Source organism: Pan troglodytes, chromosome 15 (genome assembly GCF_028858775.2).
Source record: "Pan troglodytes isolate AG18354 chromosome 15, NHGRI_mPanTro3-v2.0_pri, whole genome shotgun sequence".
NCBI lineage: Eukaryota > Metazoa > Chordata > Mammalia > Primates > Hominidae > Pan > Pan troglodytes.
The window spans coordinates 54,213,331-54,230,134 of NC_072413.2; the positions used below are offsets into that span (position 1 = coordinate 54,213,331).

Here is a 16,804-nt window from a genome sequence, read left to right on the forward strand (position 1 = left end):
CTCGCATTGTTAGGTGAACCAAGCGTTGAATGGTACTTTACAAAGGTAAGAACATTAACATCTACCACTTAGTTGAAGCTCACCACGTGACTGTGCCAGACACTGTCTGAAACCATTTATTTCCATTAAAACAGCTCTATTTGACTTAGAGGAACTGATATCATGCCTTAAAATGAAAAAAGTGTTTTATCAAAGGCAATATGAAAATAATTTGTTTTGATGGAAAAACTGTCTTTTTAGTGCACAGTGAAAGCTTAAGAGGATAGGGAGCAGAGCCAGCTCTAGTTCATACGTATTAGAAAAGGATGCCCTCTCTGGGCAGACACTGCACAGGCTTGGTGAATGGATGGTCCTTTTGTGCCTCCGATTCTCTGACACTAGGCTGTGTGGCGCAGGGAGCTGAGTGCAGGGTAGATTTCAGCTTCTTGTGCGCTGTTGTGCATTGCACAGCCTGGCCTAACTACATGGCAGCTGAAGTGTGTGTTTGCATGTTGTAGGTGGGGTAGAGTGAGCGAAGGTGTTGATGGAGAAAGGGCAAAGGATGAACGAAGGAGAAAGGAACATGTACAGGACAAAATGATACCTTGGCAAATGGTGAACAATTGAGGACATTATTTGAGAATTGGGAAGGAGAGGAAGGGGTAAATGGCTGCAGCCGACCCGTGTTCAAGGCCTGTAAGGCAGTTTGGTCCTCCCAGGGACCCCTGATGCTCGTGCCTCTGTCCACCTGTACAGCCTGTGGCCAAAACCCAAAGGAATAAAGAGGGCCCTGGAAAACCCAAGCAAATTGCACTATTCTCACCACCACTGCTGCTGCCAAGGGAGTCTTTCTTTCCTTAACCGTAACTCCCTCTCTGGTCTTGATTTCTAACTTCAGAGCTTAATAACGCTTCTTCTTAAGGGGCAGAAGGAATTCTTAGGCTCCCAGGGCTCTCTGGGAGAAGGACTTAGAGACACTGGGGGATGGTGTGAAATACTTTAGAGCTTTGACATTCTCCCCCTTGACTCATATGGGGGTTCCCTGTCACTGAGTAGTATTCAGCCCATAGGTGGTGAGACCCAGCCCTTGGTCTCTGAAGACCATCCTGGTCTCTACTCCCATGTTGTCCTGTTCCCCTATGGCTTGCAGATGTGCAGAAAAAGGCCACAATTGTGGATTGGGTGCAGTCATAATAATAGGAAAGCAAAATATGAAAGCAGATGTAGAGAGAGGAAAATCTAATTGTAAAAGAGCCTGTTTATAAGTTGCATACATATCTTGATTATTTTTCTTCTTTTCATACTAGAAAATATTTGATCATTTATTATTATTAACTTCATTGAGGGCCAAATGCAGATTTCAATACTGTGTTTAGTAACTCTCTGAAGTTGCAGAAGGGCAAAATAAGTCACAGTAGGTTTTTCGTTCATTTTTCTAATTTAGGCATCATTCACTCTAATTTCATAAGATTTGAATGCAGTTTGCTAAAATTCCAGAAGGAGATTAATTTACCAGTTCGTGTCATATAATGCTTGTTTTCCCGTACCATCCAGCACCCATTTTGCAAATAGAAACATGCAAGGATGGTGGAGATCGATGTACTTTAGAGTGTATTTCTGAGAGCAAATGACTTCATAGTCTACAAAATAGTGGGGCAGTATAAATTGATCTTATGTGAAAATATGGATGAACATGGCTTTTAAAAGGAGAAAAGAAAGGAGACCGATGAATGTGTATATATACTTTTAAAAGCTCTGGTTTAGAAATCAGAACAGGTTCAGAAATATCCAGAATAATGCCTAGATGGCTTTCAATATTCATTTGAATGGGCTGATTTCAGGTGTCCATCTTCAGTTATAGGAATACTTGCTTCCATACAATGATTTAATACTGCTTGCAGACCTCATGGAGAGGTGATTTAGACTCAGGGAAAAGCAGATTCTGGCATTGTTTACTCAATCTGTCTTGAATCTCATATCCCACCTGGTGGTGACTATGACCTAGTGTGTGGTCTGCACAGTTAATAAGTTGGAATCTTCTCACTTGGAAAGTCCATTGTGATTTGCCCTCTGGTGTCTTTTTAAAAACTCATTAATAGCTTACTCAGAAACTTAGCTGGTAAAATTGTTGCACTTGAGAAAAGGGCCATCTGTTCAAAGTTCAGTAGGGATAGAATTCTTACAGTATAATGTAAAGTGTTATGTATCTTTCTCTCCTTTTAGAAACTGAGCTCACAGACAAGTTCTACCCACTGCAGTTTGTCAGGATTTTTTAAATTATTAGCTCACAAAAGCAAATCAGAATTTAATATATTTTTTGTGTAATAGTTTGATTTCTATATATATACATGGAAGGAAATGTTTTGCTACATTTTTGCAGGGCTTGTTGTATTTTAACAAGGTAATCTTTTTTCCACTGGACTCGTGAGACTCATAAAAATGTCAACACGTGAAGTATAGTTGAATTAAAATGCAAAAACCTGGCCCCCATACCCTCTTCCTGTCTGCCTCAGCTCCCTTCTCTGGGTCCCCTCCTATTTGGTACATAATCCTGCCATAGCACCAGCCACACTGCCCTGTAATTACTGATAGTAATTACTAAGCGGTTTCTCCCCCAGTGCTCTGCCTCATTTGAAGTTCTTGGTGTGTGCACATAACTGTATGTTCAGTGGATGTCCCCATAGCCTACCGTAATGCTGGGTGCTTAGTACGCGGAGAGTGAGTAAATACATGTGGGTGTGCATATGTAATCAGTGTTTGGTAAGGATGAACAATGAGGATGGAGGTCTGACCCTGGTAAACAGGGAAACGATGGGGCCCATCCAGGAATTCCGAGCAGCAGCTGTGTGAACTTTGGACTTCAGAAGCACAGGCTGAGGTGGGGCATCAGGCTGCTGTTAGGAGAGCAGTGTTGGAGCGAGGCAGAGGCTGGCTTCTGCAGGAAGATTCCTGAGGTATCAGGAAGGTTTCCGAGAGCTCCGACTGAGTACAGCTTGTGAAAGAGGTAAGACTACCAGGAGTGATGCGACCACAAAGCTGTCAGATGTGGAGGATGAGGAGCCCGTGATTAGAGGGAGTTGGAATGAGGCTGGTACCACACCAAGTCCCTCCTGGAGTTCCCAGAATGATGGGAGATGGGGCCCACATTGGGCTGAATGGAGCACATTTTCAAGTGAGGTCCTGTGCTAGCTGTGGGGGTGGCAGAGCCTGGGCCATTCACCTGGGGACACGCCAAGAGGGCTGCAGTGAGGGAAGGGGCAGGGGCAGCGGTCACAACGCCCAGCAGCATCACCTTTTCAGGAGTGGTGGTGCCCACTTTGGTACTTCTCCCTCGGTTTTCCTTGTCCTAGAGGAGGCAGAAGCCACCAAAGGAGAGCCTGGAGAAAACCTATCCAGAGAAGCCTCTGACTAGGGGCAGCCCCAGAACCACTGCACAGCTGCCCTTCCATGGTCTAGCATGTCACCAAGATGGGCAGGGGGTCCCTTGCTCCACTAGTCCCCATTCTGGTGTTTGGGGATATGTATGTCATGTGGAAACTGAGGCACAGAGAGGTTGCAAATCTTGTGATAATATACTGTGAAGCCTGGATTTGAACTCAGTCTGGTTTCAGAATCTCTGTTTTTAACACTAGTCTGCACTCCCTTTCCCAGTGCAGAAACTGACTGCCAGAGTGAAGGTTGCCAAAGGAAGACCCAGCATACCAAACAGGAAAAAAAAAAAAAAAAAGAAGAAGAAGTCAGGTCAAGTGAGCCTGAGTCGCTCTCATAGTTTGATTGAGACCCCAGGCTCACCTTGCTTATCTGACATAGGTCTGACCCACCTGTCTCGTTAGCCCACCACTGCCTGACCCAGCAAGGATTTCGCTCCCAGGTTCTTGCACATGCGTGGCTAACCCAGGCCAAGGCTGCTTCTCCATTCCTTGCATTTGCTTTTCACCCCTGCCCACCTCACTGATGATCAGCCTCACTGGCCAGCCCACCAGTGCTGCCATCTGCTTCTTGGATGTATTCCTTGCTGCCAGGCAAACCTTGCTTCCTGGATTATTTGGAGGCAGAGAGGTGCTTTGTCCTTTTCTGGTAACAATTAATGACACAAAGGCAAGGTGAAAAGGCGCTGTGCTTTTTTTCTAATCCACTTGTATGGATTTCAGACCAAATTTTTAAATAAATGTACAGGTAATTAAGTATCCCTCAAATTGTATTGATGGGCATGTGTTTGCACAACAATTACTTTATGAAGTCCTAGTTTACCTTCCCCTTCCAGACGTAGATGCCATGGCACTTGTGTTAAGATTGGTAATATTCTGTGAGCTGTTGGAAACTTCTCGAATGTGCCCTTTAATTTATTTTACTGAAAAAGAAGTTTATGCCCTGGGATGTCTCCATTACAATGAAATGATATTTTGTTTGTTCAGGCATAAGTTTTGAAATTCTGGAGTACCTTGACTGATATTTAGTGAACTTTATATCTTCAGATATTAGCACTTTAAAAACTCATGTTTGGTGATAATCAAATTTTACAGAACATGTACCTTAGTAGGAATTACTCACATTACAAAATGACTTTTTACTTTATGGATACTCACCACAGTGTTTCTTTAAGTAGAAGGCCCCCAGGGCTCTAAAATTTGATTCCTCTATAAAAGTTTAAATGTCTGTGGCAATTTTCAGGAATGTGTCTATTATATAAAATGAAAACAAATTATCTAATAAAATATTAGTTATATTTTATTTTAAAGATAGTTACCAAGTTCTCCTCTTCCAATTCCTCAACATTTCGGCCCAGAAGTCATTAGGTGGGCCTGGGCAAGGTAACTGTGTATGTGGGGAGCGGGGCACTGGGCCAGGGCAGGCCAGCTGGGATGACTAGGTTTGGGTGGCAGAGCTTGACAGGGATGAGATGGGGGTGTGTGGGGAGTGGCAGTAGCTGCCCAACTCAGGGTGTTTGAGCCCGCTTAGAGTGAGGAGAGTGCCCCACTGGGGCTGGGCCTGGTGGTGGCAGTGAATGAGTGGTTAGTTACATACAGGAAAATAGATCAAATACCTAAGTATATCTGGGATAACTGGAGCCAGATTTCTCACTTCAGAGAAAATAATTACAAAAATGGAAAGGAGAAAACCAGAATGAATGCTGTGGTGGTAGTTTTGAATTGGAGTTATTGGTATGAGCTCACGGACTTCAGTACGTGCAGACATAGAAATAAGTATAGATGCAAATATGAATATATGTGTACATAGCTATAGACTTACATGTAGTCTCTAGCTCTGTTTGCTGGCGAAGCCTGGGAGCAGCAGCACTCCAGTAGCAGTAAGCACAGCAGACATCCAGATCTCGGTTTCTATATATCATTCTCCCAGAAAGGAACCAGGGCTCCTTGGAGAACTGACCAATTCCAGGGTCTGGGGAGGGAAAGTACAAAATAGACCTGAACATTGTGTTGTGCCAAAAAGTAAGAGAGTGCTCAAAAATTACAGAGGGCGTTCAGAAGGGCTCACAAGCCAGATTGAAGGAGTTCCACCAGCAAATCTGGACAGTATGAGCACCGAAGTAAATTTTAAAGTTACCCACCAAAAAAAATGCAGATTCAAACTAAGGAATGAATCTGTGCCACTGCTAGGAGTGGAACTAAAAAGCCAAGGGTTACCCCTTCATTGCTTCTAGGCATCGAAAATAATGTATCACTCCTAATATACGTAGTACAATGCTTTAATAATTTTATCTGAATAGAAGGCCATGCTTTCAAAGAAGGCTCCTGCCCTGTAAAACTTTCATTTCAAGAGATAATAGAACAATAGCCATGTATAAAATACAGCATTTTCATTTCAAATGGATACTAAGCATTTCTTGTTTGTGACAGGAACATTATTATTTGGAGTCAGCCATACTGATCTATCTTGCTGTGGTTCATCTTTCCCTTTTTCAGCATGATGCAGCCACTCATCAGTGCCACTCTGGGAACCTATATGTAGATCCATAGCTATTGGAAGGAAAAAGAAACAATTTTTTAAAACCCTGGAGAATTAGACTTCTGATCTATACTATATATCTATAAAGGCCTAATTTTTTTTCAAGGATACCTAAGTTGAATATCTTTTATTTATTTTTATTTTGTTCACAGTTAATCATGTATTTTATAATTAGGTGACAAAAATATTCAGTAACTTTATTATGGGAAAATACACGATTATAAACTTAACATTTTTTAAAAACTGGATTAAAAAATTCACCTGCTCAATTTGCGTTAAGATTTAAAAAATGGCTAGGTGCGTTCCAAGATGGCCGAATAGGAACATTTCCAGTCTACAGCTCCCAGCGTGAGCGATGCAGAAGACGGGTGATTTCTGCATTTCCAACTGAGGTACCGGGTTCATCTCACTGGGGCTTGTTGGACAGTGGGTGCAGCCCACGGAGTGTGAGCTGAAGCAGGGTGGGGCATCCCCTCACCTGGGAAGCGCAAGGGATCAGGGAATTCCCTTTCCTAGCCAAGGGAAGCCGTCACAGACGGTACCTGGAAAATCGGGACACTCCCACCCTAATACTGCGCTTTTCCAACAGTCTTAGCAAACAGCACACCAGGAGATTATATCCCACACCTGGCTCGGGGGTCCCACACCCACGGAGCTTTGCTCATTGCTAGCACAGCAGTCTGAGATCGAACTGCAAGATGGCAACAAGGCTCAGGGAGGGGCGTCTGCCATTGCTGAGGCTTGAGTAGGTAAACAAAGCAGCCAGGAAGCTCGAACTGGGAGGAGCCCACCGCAGGAGGCCTGCCTGTCTCTGTAGACTCCACCTCTGGGGGCAGGGAATAGCTGAACAAAAGGCAGCAGAAGCTTTTGCAGACTTAAGTGTCCCTGTCTGACAGCTTTGAAGAGAGTACTGGTTCTCCCAGCACGGAGTTTGAGATCTGAGAACGGACAGACTGCCTCCTCAATTGGGTCCCTGACCCCTGAGTAGCCCAACTGGAAGACACCTCCCAGTAGGGGCCGACTGACACCTCATACAGCAGGGTGCCCCTCTGAGACGAAGCTTCCAGAGGAAGGATCAGGCAGCAACATTTGTTGTTCTGCAATATTTGCTGTTCTGCAGCCTCCACTGGTGATACCAAGGCAAACAGGGTCTGGAGTGGACCTCCAGCAAAATCCAGCAGACCTGCAGCTGAGGGTCCTGACTGTTAGAAGGAAAAGTAACAAACAGAAAGGACATCCACACCAAAACCCCATCTGTACGTCACCATCATCAAAGACCAAAGGTAGATAAAACCAAAAAGATGGGGAGAAACCAGAGCAGAAAAGCTGAAAATTCTAAAAACCAGAGTGCCTCTTCTCCCCCAAAGGAATGCAGCTCCTCACCAGCAACAGAACAAAGCTGGACAGTGAATGACTTTCACGGGTTGACAGAAGTGGGCTTCAGACGATCGGTAATAATAAACTTCTCTGAGCTAAAGGACGATGTTCAAACCCATTGCAAAGATGCTAAAAACCTTGAAAAAATATTGGACAAATGGCTAACCAGAATAAACAGCCTAGAGAAGACCTTAAATGACCTGATGGAGCTGAAAACCATGGCACGAGAACTGCGTGACGCATGCAGAAGCTTCAGTAGCTGATTCAATCAAGTTGAAGACAGGGTGTCAGTGATTGAAGATCAAATGAATGAAATGAAGCGAGAAGAAAAGTTTAGAGAAAAAAGAGTAAAAAGAAACGAACAAAGCCTCCAAGAAATACAGGACTATGAAAAGACCAAATCCATTTCTGATTGGTGTACGTGAAAGTGAAGGGGAGAATGGAACCAAGTTGGGAAACACTCTTCAGGGTATTATCCAGGAGAACTTCCCCAACCTAGCAAGGCAGGCCAGCATTCAAATTCATGAAATACAGAGAATGCCACAAAGATACTCCTCTAGAAGAGCAACTCCAAGACACATGATTGTCAGATTCACCAAAGTTGAAATGAAGGAAAAAATGTTAAGGGCAGCCAGAGAGAAAGGTCGGGTTACCCACAAAGGGAAGCCCATCAGACTAACAGCAGATCTCTCGGCAGAAACCCTACAAGCCAGAAGAGAGTGGGGGCCAATATTCAACATTCTTAAAGAAAAGAGTTTTCATCCCAGAATTTCATATCCAGCCAAACTAAGCTTCATAAGTGAAGGAGAAATAAAATCCTTTACACACAAGCAAATGCTGAGAGATTTTGTGACCACGAGGCCTGCCTTACAAGAGCTCCTGAAGGAAGCACTAAACATGGAAAGGAACAACTGGTACCAGCCACTGCAAAAACATGCCAAATCGTAAAGACCATTGATGCTAGGAAGAAACTGCATCAACTAACAAGCAAAATAACCAGCTAACATCACAATGACAGGATCAAATTCACACGTAACAATATTAATGTTAAATGTAAATGGGCTAAATGTTCCAATTAAAAGACACAGACTGGCAAATTGGATAAAGAGTCAAGACCCACCAGTGTGCTGTATTCAGGAGACCCATCTCACGTGCAGAGACACACAGAGGCTGAAAATAAAGGGATGGAGGAAGGTCTACCAAGCAAATAGAAAACAACAACAAAAAAAAGGCAGGGGTTGCAATCCTAGTCTCTGATAAAACAGACTTTAAACCAACAGATCAAAAGAGACAAAGAAGGCCATTACATAATGGTAAAGGGATCAATTCAACAAGAAGAGCTAACTATCCTAAATATATATGCACCCAATACAAGAGCACTCAGATTCATAAAGCAAGTCTTTAGAGACCTACAAAGAGACTTAGACTTCCACACAGTAAAGTGGGGGGACACTTTAATACCCCACTGTCAACATTAGACAGATCAACGAGACAGAAAGTTAACAAGGATATCCAGGACTTGAACTCAGCCCTACACCAAGCAGACCTAATAGACATCTACAGAACTCTCCACCCCAATTCAACAGAATATACATTCTTCTCAGCACCACATCGCACTTATTCCAAAATTGATCACATAGTTGGAAGTAAAGCACTCCTCAGCAAATGTAAAAGAACAGAAATTATAACAAACTGTCTGTCAGACCACAGGGCAATCAAATTAGAACTCAGGATTAAGAAACTCACTCAGAACTGCTCAACTACATGGAAACTGAACAACCTGCTCCTGAATGACTACTGGGTACATAACGAAATGAAGGCAGAAATAAAGATGTTCTTTGAAACCAACGAGAATGAAGACACAACATACCAGAATCTCTGGGACACATTTAAAGCAGCGTGTAGAGGGAAGTTTATAGCACTAAATGCTCACAAGAGAAAGCAGGAAAGATGTAAAATTGACACCCTAACATCACAATTAGAAGAACTAGAGAAGCAAAAGCAAACACATTCAAGAGCTAGCAGAAGGCAAGAAATAACTTAAGATCAGAGCATAACTGAAGGAGACAGAGACGCAAAAAACCCTTCAATAAATCAATGAATCCAGGAGCTGGTTTTTTTAAAAGATCAACAAAATTGATAGACCGCTAGCAAGACTAATAAAGAAGAAAAGAGAGAAGAATCAAATAGATGCAATAAAAAATGATAAAGGGGATATCACCACTGATCCCACAGAAATACAAACCACCATCAGAGAATACTGTAAACACCTCTATTCAAATAAACTAGAAAATCTAGAAGAAATGGATAAATTCCTGGACACATACACCCTCCCAAGACTAATCCAGGAAGAAGTTGAACCCCTGAATAGACAAATAGCAAGCTCTGAAATTGAGGCAGTAATTAATAGCCTACCAACCAAAAAAAGTCCAGGACCAGAAGGATTCACAGCCAAATTCTACCAGAGGTACAAAGAGGAGCTGGTACCATTCCTTCTGAAACTATTCCAATCAATAGAAAAAGAGGGAATCCTCCCTAACTCATTTTATGAGGCCAGCATCATCCTGATGCCAAAGCCTGGCAGAGACACAACAAAAAAAGAGAATTTTAGACCAATATCCCTGATGAACATTGATGCAAAAATCCTCAATAAAATACTGGCAAACCAAATCAGCAGCACATCAAAAAGCTTATCCACCATGATCAAGTTGGCTTCATCCCTGGGATGCAAGGCTGGTTCAACATATGCAAATCAATAAATGTGTTCCATCATATTAGCAGAACCAAAGACAAAAAGCACATGATTATGTCAATAGATGCAGAAAAGGCCTTTGACAAAATTCAACAGCCTTCATGCTGAAAACTCTCAATAAACTAGGTGTCAATGGGACGTATCTCAAAATAATAAGAGCTATTTATGACAAACCCCCAGCCAGTATCATACTGAATGGGCAAAAACTGGAAGCATTCCCTTTGAAAACTGGCACAAGACAAGGATGCCCTCTCTCACCACTCCTATTCAACATAGTGTTGGAAGTTCTGGCCAGGGCAATCAGGCAGGAGAAAGAAAGAAAGGGTATTCAATTAGGAAAAGAGGAAGTCAAATTGTCCCTGTTTGCAGATGACATGATTGTATATTTAGAAAACCCTATCATCTCAGCCCAAAATCTCCTTAAGCTGAAAGCAACTCCAGCAAAGTCTCAGGATACAAAATCAGTGTGCAAAAATCACAAGCATTCCTATACCAATAAGACAAACAGAGAGCCAAATCATGAGTAAAGTCCCATTCACAGTTGCTTCAAAGAGAATAAAATACCTAGGAATCCAACTTACAGGGTATGTGAAGGACCTCTTCAAGGAGAGCTGCAAACCTCTGCTCAACGAAATAAAAAAGGACACAAACAAATGGAAGAACATTCTATGCTCATGGATAGGAAGAATCAATATCGTGAAATGGCCATACTGCCCAAGGTAATTTATAGATTCAGTGCCATCCCCATCAAGCTAGCAGTGACTTTCTTCACAGAATTGGAAAAAACTACTTTAAAGTTCACATGGAACCGAAAAAAGAGCCCACATTGCCAAGTCAATCCTAAGCCAAGAGAACAAAGCTGGAGGCATCACGCTACCTGACTTCAAACTATACTACAAGTTTACAGTAACCAAAACAGCTTGGTACTGGTACCAAAACAGAGATATAGACCAATGGAACAGAACAGAGCCCTCAGAAATAATACCACACATCTACAACCATCTGATCTTTGACAAACCTGACAAAAACAAGAAATGGGGAAGGAATTCCCTATTTAATAAATGGTGCTGGGAAAACTGGCTAGCCATATGTAGAAAGCTGAAACTGGATCCCTTCCTCACAGCTTATACAAAAATTAACTCAAGATGGATTAAAGACTTAAACGTAAGACCTAAAACCATAAAAACCCTAGAAGAAAACGTAGGCAATACCATTCATAACATAGGCATGGGCAAGGACTTCATGACTGTAATACCAAAAGCAATGGCAACAAAAGCCAAAATTGACAAATGGGATCTCATTAAACTAAAGAGCTTCTGCACAGCAAAAGAAACTGTCATCAGAGTGAACAGGCAACCTACAGAATGGGAGAAAATTTTTGCAATCTACCCATCTGACCAAGGGGTAATATCCAGAATCTACAAAGAACTTAAACAAATTTATAAAGGAATATTAACCCCATCAAAAGTGGGCGAAGGACATGAACAGACACTTCTCAAAAGAAGACATTTATGCAGCCAACGGGCACATGAAAAAATGCACATCGTCACTGGCCATCAGAGAAATCAAAACTACAATGAGATACCATCTCACACCAGTTAGAATGGCGATCATTAAAAAGTCAGGAAACAACAGGTGCTGGAGAGGATGTGGAGAAATAGGAACACTTTGACACTGTTGGTGGGACTGTAAACTAGTTCAACCATTGTGGGAGACAGTGTGGCCATTCCTCAAGGATCTAGAACTAGAAATACCATTTGACCCAGCCATCCCATTACTGGGTATATACCCAAAGGAGTATGAATCATGCTGCTATAAAGACACATACACACGTATGTTTATTGTGGCACTATTCACAATAGCAAAGACCTGGAACCAGCCCAAATGTCCATCAGTGATAGACTGGGTTAAGAAAATGTGGTACATATACACCATAGAATACTGTACAGCCACAAAAAAGGATGAGTTCATGTCCTTTGTAGGGACATGGGTGAAGCTGGAAACCATCATTCTGAGCAAACTATCACAAGGACAGAAAACCAAACACCACGTGTTCTCACTCATAGGTGGGAATTGAACAATGAGAACACTTGGACACAGGGTGGGGAACATCACACACCAGGGCCTGTCGTGGGTTGTGGGGAGGGGTGAGGGATAGTATTAGGAAATATACCTAATGTAAATGATGAGTTAATGGGTGCAGCACACCAACATGGCACATGTATACATATGAAACAAACCTGCACATTGTGCACATGTACCCTAGAACTTAAAGTATTTTTTAAAAAAATGTAAAAAGTGAAGCCTGGTGAGGCCTGTGAGTGTATTTGCGCTAATCTGTAGGAAAACTGGAAATGAAGGTGAAGAAGGCAGTGGAGCATGGAGTTGGTTCCACTTGTGCATAGCATGGGGATGGAGGGCTGGTTGTGGGTGCTGGCAGGGGCTTAAATTGCCCAAACCTGGTAACAGGGACTAAGAAGTTTGATCTTCCCAACAGAGCTTTGCATGGAAGCCTTTTCCTTCCTACTACTTCACTTTCTTTTCTGAGGGTGTTACGTTTGTTTCACATCTAAGAAAACTAAAACAAGGCTTAGGAAGTATATCAGGAAAAAACTGTCATCTCTACCTCAAAGTTTAGTATTAGCTTGATGCAAAAGTAATTGTGTTTTTCATAATTACTTTTAATGGCAAAAACCACAATTTCTTTTGCACCAACCTAATAGTTAATATTCCTTTACTAGAACCACCTTAAAAAAAAAGTTAATACTGTGGTGAATAAAATGTTACCTGCTAGAGAAGTAAATAATACAAAGGCCTAAAGAAAAAAGATTATTATAACTACAATGTCAAGATATATCCCCCCAAAATTTGGGGACTTCCACAGAAATCTTTGAAAATGCACATTGTTCTTAAAGGAACGTGGAGAAACTCAGTCTCAGAACTCTGGCTCACTCCTGTGAACTCCAGTTGACATCTTGAGCTTTCATCCTCTCTTCTACACTAACGGGTGGCATCTTTCTTTGTTGCTCAGGTCACCTTTTAGAGCCAGGCCTAGAGCTGCTGGCCTAACTTTCCTAGTCTCAGACTGCCAGTGATGCTGTGGTCACCTGTATGCAGGGGCCAGCCCTGCCAGAGTCATGCAGTCCAAGCCTGGCCATCCAGGGCTATAGTGGTACTAGCAATACTTGTTTGTAGAACATGGTGTTTATGGCAAATCCGTATCTTTCAATTTTATAGAAGGATGGAAGATGGATATTTTCATTTCCTTATATTATTTCCAATACATAAGCATCTATCCTGCAGAGGAGCTGTCTGCCCAGTTTTCTTGTTGCTCATCCCTGTTAGTAAACCATGGGGAAGACAGGGAAGAGAAGGGCATTTCTGCATACATTTAGGTACAAAGGCATAACCTAGATGGTGAGGTTAGATTTCCACTGAGTGGTTTTTGATTCAATTTCATTATCTATGTAAAAACAAGGAATCAAATTCATAAAATAATTTAACTGTTGGTCCTTGACATTTTCTTTTGTTTCTCTTTTGGTCCTAGTGGGATTTCACCTCCCTCCCCACTATTACTTTTAAAAAATTATCACTTTAAAAATATGTCATTTAAAAAATTTTTGTTTTGATTTTTTAAAGTTTAACTCTTGTGAAACTAATAGAATTTTTAATTGTTTTTTAATTTCTAAATTGACCACTTTTAATTACTCTAGTATGTTTCAAAGTAAACATACTTGGAGTTGATTTAAAGCACATGTCGAGAGGTGTGTATATACTGGTACCCACATAGCATTATTCTAGCTATGGCTCTTTGTGCAGAGATAAGCTGTCATGTCATGAATACCTGGAGGAGGTCTTTATTCTCAGGTTTTAATGACACTTTATGTAATAACTTTTACAGCAGCTCTAAAGCTGTGATCTTAGGATGCTTCTCAGGAGTGAATGAGATTCCAGCATATCCAGACTTCTAGCTGGCTTTGAGTATTGTGTGTGTGATGCATGCATATGCATGCCTTTAGTCTCAGTCCTGTTTTTGATAAATTCAGTAGCTAAAGCGTTTACAGTTCTGATTCTACTCTCTCTTCTTTTTGCTGACTTTTACTCACGGTGCATTGGTTTTTGTATTTTTATTTTTTTATTATGAGTTCATATTTCTTGGAAGCCTATCTGGGGTAATTCTCTGAGACAGGAGTTAAGGGCAGGTTCCTCCAGAGAGGAGCTGCCTTTGCTTTTCCCAGGTGACTGGAGCCACCACCCTCCCCTTCCCTGGGGAGCATTGGAAAGTCAACTTTCAACTTGGGGTTTTTTGGACCTCAAGTTATTTCTGGCCACAAACTTTTAGAAGTGCTGGCTTGTGATTATGAATTCCTGGAGGTGCATGGATCTCTCCCTGTTCTATTTGTACCAAGATTTGAGATAGGCAACTTTCTTTGTACTCCGGAGGTGTCAGTTTAATTGTTTACTTCCAAATACTGAGGCTGTGGTCCTTTGGGATGCCCTATTAGATGCTCCATCTTGGGCAGCCCCTGGGCTTTTCCCCCTGCTCCTAGCACTCTCACAACACTGTGGAAATCAAAGGAAAATTCTGTCCCCCTTTAGCAAATGTCCCCTCCTTGCTTCTTGAGATTCCTGCCCTCACTTAAGCTTTGACTTCTAATATTCCTTACTCACCAGTCAGGTCCTATTTATTATTGACCTGTTTTTAACGTTGTATGCATTTTTAGTTTTCAGTATGAGAATTTATGTAGAATTGGTCAGAGTGCCTACTTAGACAAACGCCCAGAAATGGAAATCCTCAATTAATTACTAAGAAATCAATTAATTATTTATTTAGCCTGTCTGCTTTCCACTACAGGGGCTAGGAAGATTCACAGAATCCATGGCAGAAACGCATCCAGACCTTGCTTAATATTCAGTATTCACTTGTTCAGCATCCCATTCTACTCAGACAACTCTAATTTTTGGATCTTTCTTTCTTAGGTGGAACTAAATTATCTCTTCCATTAATTTCTCCCCATTGTTTAATATTCTGTTCTTTGAAGCAACACAGATGAATCTCCCTTTCCCATGTGGCTTCATGTATTTTGGGCCTCTTCCATCCTCCACCACTAAGCTTCCTCTTCCCTCGGTGTCTCTAGCTGCTTCTTGGGCAATATGGTTTGAGGTAGATCTCCATCCCCAAGCATCATAATTGCTGGTTATTTCCCTCTATTTGATATCTAGTGTGTCCATTCCTCAGACACTGCATGTTCATAGTTAGACATACTATTCCAGATATGACCTAACCATGTCAGAGCATGTGGACTGACCAGATACTTCTTTTCATGTTGTCTGTGTCTTTCTGTGTAGCTCTGTGGCACCATTCATTATGGTTGATAGAACTAATAGTCAATCAGTTCTTATTTCCCCACTCCCTACTCCTCCTACCCCCAACCCTGAGCTTTTTCATGCATACTGTTTTAACTCAGATCTTATTCATCCTCGAATTATGGACAATATGTCTTTAAAAAAAGATAAATGATGTTGCTGTTATATGATTCTTTTTTAATGGGCATATTAAGGCCCTGATTTAATTCTATTTATCTTTGCTTAAGAATAATTTTCTTGAATAGAAAATTATCTAGAATCTGAAAATCTCCTTAGTTGTTTAAAAGCCTACCACTTTGACTTAACCTATTGTCAGTCAGTTCTGTCTGCAGAAGTTGGTAGGTATTCAGTTATAATTAATAATAACCAACTCTGCTGAGTTAATATGCCTCTTGCAGTTCTATTGACTTTTAAAATATTATATTTTACAGAGGAATTTCATTTACTGTCTTTAGGGGAAGAGATTAAAGTTCTTAAAATCTCATTTTACCCAACATTTGATGTCAATTGCTGTTTTATATTAACTGCATTAATTAGAATTCCTGCTGATTTCAGTCTTCTAGTAATACATCCAAAAAATCTATTAGGTATATTTTAGATTCTTGTCATAAATATTTTTAGGAGGCAGTTCTAGCAGTGGTAATAGCAGTTGAAGATGCTTAGGGTTCTTAATCCATCTCTCTAATGATTTTGCCGCTGTCGTAATAAAACCCTCATCCCTCCGTGCTCTTAAGTAACTTTTGTTGGGTTTCCTGACTTTTGACGGAAGGGTTCACTAGGTTGTGTAGACTTACTGTGATTTTATTTGTAATAAGGTTTGTTCTAAATTTCAGGCACTGAATTTGGAGTAAAATTAATTCATTACTAAGATAGTTCATGAAACTAATTGTACAGAGACACGAAGCTTGTATCTAAAAGCCAGGTGAGTGGCAGATTCCGGGCCCACGAACATATTTGACAGAGATGTTTAACCAGGAGGATTTGTGGGTTAAAGTTATCTTAAGGTTGACATGAAGGGATTTGTTCAGTGAACTAGAAAAACAATACTTTTCTAGAGATAAAAGAGGTTAGAAGAGTAACAGGGAGGAAGGTAGCTGAAAACTTCCTTAATGTGATTAAACCAACTCAAGCAGTAAATTAAACATACTTTATTGTTAATGTTGAAAAATGTTTATTTCATTGGGTTTGATTAGAAGCATGAATTAATTCTAAATGTTATCACATTTTTCAGAGAGGCCTTTTTATGCTAATTATGTGTTAGTGAACTGGAGATCTTAAAGTATAAATTCATCTTTGTAAAAGGGCTACAATAATGAAAAACATTAATTATTAAACCACAAATGATATTTATTGCCTGTCTTG

At 41.1% G+C, this 16,804-nt stretch overlaps 1 protein-coding gene and 1 long non-coding RNA gene across 3 annotated transcripts in view; both read left to right on the forward strand.

Annotated features, from left to right (window-relative positions):
* PELI2 (pellino E3 ubiquitin protein ligase family member 2) overlaps positions 1–16,804 on the forward strand; it is a 178,414-nt gene that overhangs the window by 104,018 nt on the left and 57,592 nt on the right. The window lies entirely within an intron of this gene.
* Positions 1–16,804, forward strand: part of LOC129136983 (uncharacterized) — a 73,803-nt gene that overhangs the window by 43,870 nt on the left and 13,129 nt on the right. The window contains exon 2 of the long non-coding RNA XR_008539008.2: positions 1–16,804. This exon is cut by the window's left edge and continues 14,541 nt beyond it; it is cut by the window's right edge and continues 13,129 nt beyond it. This is a non-coding gene — a long non-coding RNA (uncharacterized LOC129136983).